Below are 10,642 nucleotides of genomic sequence, written 5' to 3' on the forward strand. Positions count from 1 at the left end.
TAGAACGAAAGCCTCCGTGTGACTTTTGCTATCAGAAATCCATCCCTGTCTGCAGATTAGCCAGTGGTAATTTATCAACATTAATCAAATGTTCCTGTACATAACAAATAGGCCATGCTCTCTCACACATATGAAGAAGATGTTTTCTGTCCTGATGGCAAGAAAGTGAGTTTCTAGCAAGCCAATTAATGAATGGGAGGTAATGTTCAGTGTGTGTACTAGTGGTTGCCAGCTGACTAACGGGCTGGAGGCGTTGCCTGAATCTTCATACAAGCCATCAGGTGGCAAATTCACCAAGGAGTCTGCCAGCTGTTTGACTTCATTACAGTTTATCATTATGTCGGCCTTCTTTTTTATTCCTACATTTAATCACCTAATATCATTTTTATTGGCTTGTCAGGATGTGGGAGTGTGTGGTTGGGAATTCATTTTGAACCTACTCAACACACATCCACTTTGGTAAAATATTACAGCAAGCTGATATCTATCTTCTTTGAAAAAGAGGGTACGAGTGAATTAATTAAGGTTTATGCATGGACTCAGATCACATCTAATTAGCCCACACTTTAAAAAAAATATCACAATGGTAGATTGACATCCAAAATATTGAATTGTTCAGTTGCATAATGCAAAAGTTAATTGCTATAGCCAGAAATACTTGATTGATATGACAACTGATATGGCAAGAAATGTCTGAGGTAACTTGGGAGACGGATCTCTGAAGCAATAGGGCTTGATCACCTACCCCAAAGTATGAATAGAATAACTTTACTCCCATCTTTAGGAGCATAAACATCTCAAGAAATTCATTCTGGGAACAGATGAATCTAAAGGGGTTTTTAAAGGGCGTTTGTCATATACATTCCACCTAAGTCCAATGGCATGCCTAAAAATGCTCTTTGAATCCTGGCCGGAATATTTTTCAAAATATTCTTTCAGAGTGTTTTCTTAAGGAAGCATGCACCTGACAAAGACAAACTTGAAGCCCTGAAGAGAGCATCTCCTATTCTCTGGTCAAACAAATAGTATATAAGGCAGGGAATAGGGAACCACCAGATATTTCCAGGACAGCAGCTCCCATCAGCCCCAGCCCTCATGGTAGTCATGGATAGCTTTAGACTCCATGAATTTGTTTAATCCCATTTTAAAACCATTCCAGTTAAAGGCCATTTTGTAAGCGCTAAGTCTGTAATTTAACTCTGTGTTGTGTGAATAAGTGCTTTCTTTTGCCTTTCCTGAAACATTCGGCTCCCTTGGACGTGCATGAGTTTTAACGTTATGAGAGAGGAAAACAAGGAGGTGACAAAAAACAATATCATTGGATGGTTAGGAAAAGAAGTAAGCAGTCTAATTTTAAAAGTTCTGCACTGCACTTGCTTACACAATATTTTTTGAACATTTCTGTAATTTAGGAACTAAAAAATCCAAGTGGAGGGAACTGAAACTTCCCACCTCCTCTGCCCTCAATCTCTGGAATGTTATTCAACCACTTTCAGTAGGCATTGCCCATAAGAGATACAAACTAAAACAGAAAAGTTGACAATATAAGGAATCTGAATTCTGTGCCCTCCATTCCCCCTTTAATAGGCAGGGGAAATATGCCCTTCTGCACTGCCGTTTGCAATCTAATGACAAAACATCGCTTCCAAAAATCTTAGATGTGTAGGATTGCTCCACATAAGTTAGCCCAAGTGCTTTTTTTTTTCTTGGGGTACTCAAGAGTAAGCAGTACCGGCACCCCCCTTAAAAAAAATGTTAAAAGTGCACCACTTACTGTAACAACTTCATGTCGAGTACGGGCACCACTTTTCCTTAAAAAGAGAGCACTGGTTAGCCCCGTATGCATTATAGGACAAATTCCTCTCTGAGAGTCCTCTGACTTTCTGCCACATGATGATTGGAAAGGACTGCCTTGGCCCAGGTTCATTCTGATAGCTATCATGTTGTTGCTCAATGAGAAGGGTTTAGAAGTGACCCTGGTATTACTTTCCTGCAAGCAAATGTAAGCTGTAGATTAACATTTGGCTGACCCTAGCATCAATTACTAAACATAATGTTTGGAGTGATGTGTAACACCCCATACTTGGTGATCTTTACAATGGAACGCGGTTCCTGGCCGCCTTTCCAAACCATTTCCAAAGAGCAGGCACCTTAGCATCCCAAGACTGGGCCAACTGGCATGATGGCACTGCCAGGTTAGGAGCAGCTTGGCAGCCATGGATCTGGCTATTCACTCTCAATTAAAAATAATATTTTGCATTGTTTACAAAGTTTGGGTGCTATCCCGGCCAGGAAATGTTGCAGCGAGCAATGAATCCGATGCCAAAAACCAAGGAAGCAAGCCACAGAGTCCCATCATGTGAGAGGTTATTAAATTTTCATGTATCATAAATGAAATATACATTAGGGACCCTCTCCAGTGACCTCCACATTTTTGCAATTTCTGGATCAGAGTTTACGACCTAAATCATGTAGCCACAATAGCCTGTGACATGTATATGGAAGGCATTGCTTTAGTCCTGGCCTGCAATGGTAAACAAGTGTAACTAGTTTAGAGAATTGCTATTGAGAGTAAAATTCTAATTTTACTCTCACTCCCAGAACAGATGTACCTCAGAGTCTATAGACTACACTGCTTAACTGCAGCTACTCAGCTGTGACCTTCAGCCTGAGGCTCACTGCAATAAAATTTTCATGCAACCATATGGAAGAATATTTTAATAGAGATTTACTGTCAGTAAGTGTCCCAGAGGAGCAAATAAGGAAGCTGTAACATATTGCATACAGTAAATCAAGGGGACTTCAATGGAAAAATGAAACCTCCCTCAGGCAAGCATCTTTAAAATTACAGGCAACACTTTGTACAAATATGTGTACAAAGGACGAGATATGCACTCGGCTAAGCAGCTCAAAAATGCTTCTGATCTGAATATATATTTATTAGAATGTATTTATTGCATTTTGTAAGTGGTGAGATGGAGCGCATCATGCAGGGCTTTCGCAGTGCAAGTTCCTGAGCAGCTGGTAAGGAGCGAAAGGAAGGCAAGTTCCGGTAGACGGAGGGAGAGAGAGAGCTGGATGGATCACTTCAGATGTCCAAGTGCATTATACTGGAAAAAAAGAAGGAAGGGGGGGGGGAAGAGTAGTTTCTGCGCTAGGTTGGAAGGTTTTACAGGAAATCATCAGAACGGACACTGGCATTTTGGAAAGGAGAGCTACCAGGATGACAAGTGGTCTAAAAGGCGAAGCTGACATGTACAAAACTCCCTACACTGAGTTTTGTGTGCATTTCCCTTCTCTGTGTGTTTTAAATGGAATCGGTTTGGGAAGGTTGTGAGTCAGGGAGGATGAAGGAAGATGGATGGAGGGAGAGAAGCTGTTCCTGGATAGTTTTTTAGCTCTAAATTGCCTTCTAAAAGCTGCTTTTTATAAAAAAAAAACCCATGGGGGAAATAAAGCAGAAAAACACAAGGACCTCTATTTTCCCCCAAAGGGGGAAAAGTAATTTGTGGTGGATGGGTTTCAGCTGAAATCCAACCAGAGTGTAGAGAGTTTAGTGCCCATTTTTGTAGACCTTTGCTGTTTATCAAATCAAGTCTTCTCAATCTGATTAAGGGATTTTTTCGTTTAAAGGAGAAGGTTTAGGCAGAACTCCATGTAGTGTACAGTTGGAGACTTACTTTCACTACTAAATAAAAAAATTCCTTCCAGTAGCACGTATCTGAAGAAGTGTGCATGCACACGAAAGCTCATACCAATGACAAACTTAGTTGGTCTCTACGGTGCTCCTGGAAGGATTTCCCCCCCAATACTAAGTAAGTTGGGCTGACAGAGACAGTAACTTGTGCAAGAACAAATGGGATTTCATGACTGAGAAGGGATGGGAGCAGAAAAGACTGCAAAACTCTGAAATTGGATTAGGTGGCGCTGTGGTCTAAACCACAGAGCCTAGGGCTTGCCAATCAGAAGGTTGGCGGTTTGAATCCCCACGATGGGGTGAGCTCCCATTGCTCAGTCCCTGCTCCTGCCAACCTAGCAGTTCGAAAGCATGTCAAAGTGTAAGTAGATAAATAGGAACCACTCCAGCAGGAAGGTAAACGGTGTTTCCATGCGCTGCTCTGGTTTGCCAGAAGCGGCTTAGTCATGCTGGCAACACGACCCGGAAGCTGTATGCCGGCTCCCTCAGCCCATAAAGCGAGATGAGCACCACAACCCCAGAGTCGTCCGTGACTGGACCTAACGGTCAGGGGTCCGTTTACCTTTACCTTACCTTACTGAAATTCAAATCTTATTTCTACGGAAATTTATACCAGTTTCATACACAACAGGTGATTTACAAGCAGGATATCATTGGATGGGTCAAAAGGCAGAAGGTCAAAACATGAAGCTAAGAGGTTCCACATAGTGGTCCATTTGTGTTGCACACACCAGTCCTTGTTACAGATAGGTAGCTGTGTTGGTCTGCCATAGTCAAAATAAAAAAGTTCCGTCCAGTAGCACCTTAAAGACCAACTAAGTTAGTTCTTGGTATGAGCTTTCGTGTGCATGCACACGAAAGCTCATACCAAGAACTAACTTAGTTGGTCTTTAAGGTGCTACTGGACGGAACACCAGTCCTTGCAAGAGTCACCATATCAGATCTTTCCTTGACTATTTTCCACCCTTGTGTCCAGTCTAAATGTTTCAGGACAGCTTATTTCCTTAAATATTCCTTTAGCCAGTAATGCATAATCACTCAATTGGATTGCTCCTTGGCTGCCCTTGGGCCAGGGATGCCAGCTTCGCCCCCTGACTGTGGGTGCCTGGGGCCATAGGTGCCATGCAGTGTGCATGGCCCTGGGACATAAAATTTGTGAGTGCCCGGCTCCTTTGTGGGGAATTTTGTGGGTGCTTGGGCACCCAAGGCCCCAGGGAGTTTGCACCTATGCCGTTGGCACAGGTAGAATGCTCTCACCTATTATTGTCTGCCTGTTGTCTTTGTCCATGATTGCTTCAAAACTGGGAAAGGAGTACGGCAAGGCTGTATATTGTCTCCCTGCTTATTTAACTTATAAGCAGAATTCATCATGTGAAAGGCTGGGCTGGATGAATCCCAAGTCAGAATTAAGATTGCTGGAAGAAATATCAACAACCTCAGATATGCAGATGACACAACCTTGATGGCAGAAAGTGAGGAGGCATTAAAGAACCTTTTAATGAGGGTGAAAGAGGAGAGTGCAAAATATGGTCTGAAGATCAACATCAAAAAAACTAAGATCATGGCCACTGGTCCCATCACCAGCAAATAGAAGGTGAAGAAATGGAGACAGTGAGAGATTTTACTTTCTTGGGCTCCATGATCACTGCAGATGGTGACAGCAGTCACGAAATTAAAAGACGCCTGCTTTTGGGGGGAAAGCGATGACAAACCTAGACGGCATCTTAAAAAGCAGAGACATCACCTTGCCAACAAAGGTCCGTATAGTTAAAGCCATGGTTTTCCCAGTAGTGATGTATGGAAGTGAGAGCTGGACCATAAAGAAGGCTGATCTCTGAAGAATTGATGCTTTTGAATTATGGTGCTGGAGGAGACTCTTGAGAGTCCCATGGACTGCAAGAAGATCAAACCTATCCATTCTCAAGGAAATCAGCCCTGAGTGCTCACTGGAAGGACAGATTGTGAAGCCGAGGCTCCAATACTTTGGCCACCTCATGAGAAGAGAAGACTCCCTGGAAAAGACCCTGATACTGGGAAAGATGGAGGGCACAAGGAGAAGGGGATGAGATGGTTGGTCAGTGTTCTTGAAGCTACCAGCATGAGCTTGACCAAACTGCGGGAGGCAATGGAAGACAGGAGTACCTGGCGTGTTCTGGTCCATGGGGTCACGAAGAGTCGGACATGACTAAACATTACTGTTTGCAGGAAGATGTCCAGAAGCAGTCCAGGTTCTTCTATCCTGATGTGACAATTTACAAATACTTAATTACCACTAGCTCTATTTAAGCGTTCTTAGAATGCGTCCATGGAGGTGATGTGGCAGGGAACATTCCCAGTTCTGCCCAGGGATGCCTGGGATTGAATCTGGGACATCTTCATTTGCAGTGGCGCATCTACCACTGAGCTATGGTCCTTCCTGCTCAGTAGAATATGCTTACAATCGCCACACCAGACCTACCATCTGTGGGATGTAATCTATTGGTGCAGTCAAATGCAAAATTCCTTATTGCCCTAGAGTGGGCACAGGCAGGGGGACATCCATTCGGTGTAACTTCCTGTTCCACTGGTCTGGAGTTTCCTCCCCCTGCATGTGATCTGGGACATGGGCATGGCTCTGGCTGACTCCATAAAAGAGCTGAGTCATGCAGCCATTTTCTCAGATGCAGTTTCGTCTCTTCTTGCCTTGTTCTCTCTTTTGCTGCCATGCTGCTATCCTGCAGCCATTTTGTATTCTATTAATGTAATTTTGCACATGAGTTCAGTCGCCATATGAGATGAACTCACAGTTTCTTTGTGTAACCACCAACTAAAGTCTGCCTTCCAGGGATCAAATCGTGAACTGAAATGTGAGTTAACTTTTTATTACTTTACTCAGAAAGACTCTTGTGTCTTTATTCTTTTAGGAGGGATAAAAGGGGACACCAGGAATAACCTTAACTAAGAGATTCAAACAAATCTGCTAACTAGCTTCCAGCTATATTGAGGAGAATTTGCTCTGCTACATCACTTAATAGCGGGAGTGAAGGAAGGATAATATTTATCCAATATATGCTTTCCTGCTATCCATAGCCACTGTGGGTTAAACCACAGAGCCTAGGACTTGCTGATCAGAAGGTCGGCGGTTCGAATCCCCGCTCCTGCCAACCTAGCAGTTCGAAAGCACGTCAAAGTGCAAGTAGATAAATAGGTACTGCTCCAGCGGGAAGGTAAACGGCGTTTCCGTGTGCTGCTCTGGTTTGACAGAAGCAGCTTAGTCATGCTGGACACATGACCTGGAAGCTGTACCCTGACTCCCTCGGCCAATAAAGCGAGATGAGTGCCACAACCCCAGAGTCGGTCACGACTGGACCTAATGGTCAGGTGCCCCTTTACCTTTACCTTTACTATCCTTAACATTCCCACAGCATCTTTCCATCCATGGATACAATTTAAGAATGTCAGAATAGGCCAATTAGGAGATGGAGGGCCACTTCCTGTTTGAGTTCTTAAATTAAAAACACAGAAAGGTACTAGAACCAGCACATCCTTTGGATCAACAGCTGGTGCAAGCCTGAAAGGATTCCTGAAAACAAGCAAGACACTGGTGACCCGAATAGGCCAAACACTGAACAAATCTATTTTGCCTTAAAATGCATGTGGGCTGTCATGTTTGACTAGCTATTACAAGCCACAACAATGGAGCAATTGTCAATTGTGATTAATGTATTAAAAAGAATTTAATTTTCTAGGTAGAGCAGTGTGTTTTGCATGCTAACTAAATAAAACATACCCAGAAGCATAGCAATTGCAAATGAACAAAAATATCCACTGTCAAAAAGAAGATCAAGGAAGTTCAAATACAAGGAGAAAAGGAAATTTCAGCTTTTATATCTGGGTTTTTCAGTCGTTTTGGCTGGTTTATCTATACAGTTTCTTTGCCAATAGTTTCAGCAGTGGGAGATACAAGTATCATAAGGAAAAGTTTATCAAGCTACTTTCTGTACATAGGTACATACATACATAAGTACAAAATTCACACAGTACTTCAGTTGTGAAAAGTTCATACATATATGGTGTTCTCCGTTGCCTGTTCTCTTCTTACTTGGAAAAACAATAGTTAATAATGTGAGCCTAAGGATGTAAGAGAATTCTGATTCAGGTTGGATGTAAAAGCTAACCTGCCTAATTTGCACTTTCTCGAACAATATGGAAACTGAAACACAGCAATCCTCTGGAATTTCCACTTCTCTGAATTTTGCAATGCCAAGTAATGTGTACAAAAATGCATTTGCTAGGGGGAAGTATGCAGAAAAAGGGCATATATTAGTGAAAAGAACTTACCAAAATGCATTACATTAGGAAAATTTTTTTGCAAAAATGTATGTGTTAGGCAAACTTGAGTACAAACATGTGTATATTAAGAGACATTCACACTGAAATACTGGTGGATTTTCATGAGGACATTAAAAAATAAATCATAAACTGAAGTGAAATGTGGAGAAGTGAAATGTCAGGATGCTGTCATGTTGGACTGGTCATGTTGTGCGGATGCCTGATGATCGTCTTCCAAAGCAACTACTCTATTCCGAACTTTAAAATGGAAAGTGTAATGCTGGTGGTCAACAAAAGAGGTTTAAAGACTGTCTCAAGGCAAATCTTTAAAAAGTAGTATAAACACCGACAACTGGGAAACACTGGCCTGCGAGCGCTCCAATCGGAGAACAGACTTTACTCAAGGTGTCATAGGCTTTGAAGTCACTTAAACTCAGAATGCAAAGGAGAAACGTGCTAGGAGGAAGGCACGCTTGGCAAATCCACACCGTGATCAACTCCCACCTGGAAAGCAATGTCCCCACTGTGGAAGGATGTGTGGATCCAGAATTGGCCTCCACAGTCACTTGCAGATTCATTGTTAAAACTGTGTTTATGGAAGACAATCTTACTCAGCTACGAGTGATCGCCAAAGAAGAAGAAGATCTATATCATCATTTCTCTATCTATATCTGGAGAGGCAGTGTTGAATTAGAAAGGATGGAAAAGGTTGGGAAAACAGACAGTTAGGCTGCTTAAGATCTTGAGATGGGCAAAAGGATTGACTGAGAGAGGCTAGAGCTGTAAATAAAACGCTATGGCCCAAATTGGGGCAGGGAGGGTGGCAGTGACACTTCCCAAATGATTATGCTAACTAAAGACTAGTAGTAGAGGCAACGAAGACACAGAAGAAGGGACTGGGGAGATTGGGAAGGACAGAAAAGAACTGAGAGAAAACAAACTGGTAGAAAGGCTGACTTAAGGATAAATATGACCCTGATGTTGGGAAAGATTGATGGCACAAAGAGAAGGGGACGACAGAGGACGAGATGGTTGGACAGTGTTCACGTAGCTACCACCATGAGTTTGACCAAACTGCAGGAGTCAGTGGAAGACAGGAGTGCCTGGCGTGCTCTGGTCCATGGGGTCACGAAGAGTTGGACACGACTAAAACGACTAAACAAAAACAACAATGACAAGTGGAATCAAAAGCCCCCAACAAACTCTTTGTACTATTCAGAGAACTAGCCAAAGAGTTGCAAAGAAAGAGAAAAGTTTTGTAGTGTCAACATCCCTCCCCTGAGGTTCTGTGATTGGAGAGTGTTGGATGAGATTCTAGTCCTGGATTGGAGGATAGGCCTCTCAATGAGCAGAACCCAGCTCTCCTGTGTCCTCTCCCGAACTGCCATGTCTCTTATATGGCGCCATTTACATTTCCCCATCATTTTGGAGACAGGCTGTCTGACTTAGATGGCATAGTTTTAACTGCAAATATCCCCAAAGAGCTCACTGGGGGAGGGGGTTCACTTTAGATGTCTTTGGGGGCTTACCTCAGAGGCCCCCCTCTTCAGTCTGAATACGCCTGCTTTGCTTCAGGATATGGTTGAAATAGTTGTGCATACATAGACATATACACGTATGTGCAGAAATAAGGAGAAAAGGAGACGAAGTGAGAGGCTTCTGCAAGTTTCTGGAACATCCAGCAAAAGTCTCCTGGGTTCGAGAATTCTCTTTGTAACATCTCTCTGAGCAAACAGCTTGAGAGCTGGTCTGCTGCTTCCAGGGCATCTTAACTTCAGAGTGACTGCAAGGTTGATTTTTACAAGCCACACACAACATTATTGCCACCTTGGAATGAATTAAGTTCCAACAATAGTGTCGCAGAGTCTGGAAACATGGAAGGAAGCACCACTGACAGAGGCCCTTTGAAAGAAGGCAAATTACTGTCAGCTTGTGAAAATCACAAAGGACATCTCTCCCTGTTCTGGTTCCTTTAATCACCTTGTAGCATCCCAATTACAGAGAACAGAATTATCATCCCAATTAAGCAGCAGTCCGTGCCATTCGGTGTCATTAAACTTTTAATTGGGTTCCTTGGGAAAGGTCCTGATTAAGTTGATTACCTGATGAAGCATGTCCCAATTAGGAGGAGTGCAGTTTATATGGTTTGAACCACAGCAGTCTTATTCCTACCGTTCTCCTTGTAGATCCAGCTTGAGTTATGCGAGTGAATTTTGAACCACCACTGTTGAACTAGATCAAGTGCAAGCATCTACTGTCAACAGCAAAAGGCTGCGGAGAGTCATTGGCTCCAATTATGTATCTCTCATATCTCTCTGTCTTTTCTTATGTCTAACTGCATACACAAATCATTTGGATAATTATATTTAAATGCCTAGGCATGGAAAGTTCCAAACATAATCACACGGGATACTCGTGCTTTTTTGGGTAAATAGTTAAATTAATTCAGTGATTGATTTAATTAATTAACAACTTCTCTCCTGTACTCCTGCATAGCTGAAGTCTTAGAATAGCTGCATTGGTCACTTTGCATACTTCTTTGAAATAATAAGATCTCTAATAAAATTATAGTAATTGCATGTTGGAAGGGGATGAAGAGTTTTCCTGTTGTCTCTGCTTGGGTCTGAGGGACCT

General features: G+C 42.6%; 1 long non-coding RNA gene across 1 annotated transcript in view; it reads right to left on the reverse strand.

Annotated features, from left to right (window-relative positions):
• Window positions 1-1,776: 1,776 nt before the first annotated feature.
• The window catches only part of LOC310703234, an 18,870-nt gene continuing 10,004 nt past the window's right edge, over window positions 1,777-10,642 (reverse strand). Inside the window, exon 4 of the long non-coding RNA XR_014524024.1 lies at window positions 1,777-1,990. This is a non-coding gene — a long non-coding RNA (uncharacterized lncRNA). The remainder of the gene's footprint in view (window positions 1,991-10,642) is intronic.

The sequence above is a fragment of the Podarcis liolepis genome (assembly GCF_965112155.1).
Source record: "Podarcis liolepis genome assembly, chromosome: 3".
In the NCBI taxonomy this organism is placed as follows: Eukaryota; Metazoa; Chordata; class Lepidosauria; order Squamata; family Lacertidae; genus Podarcis; species Podarcis liolepis.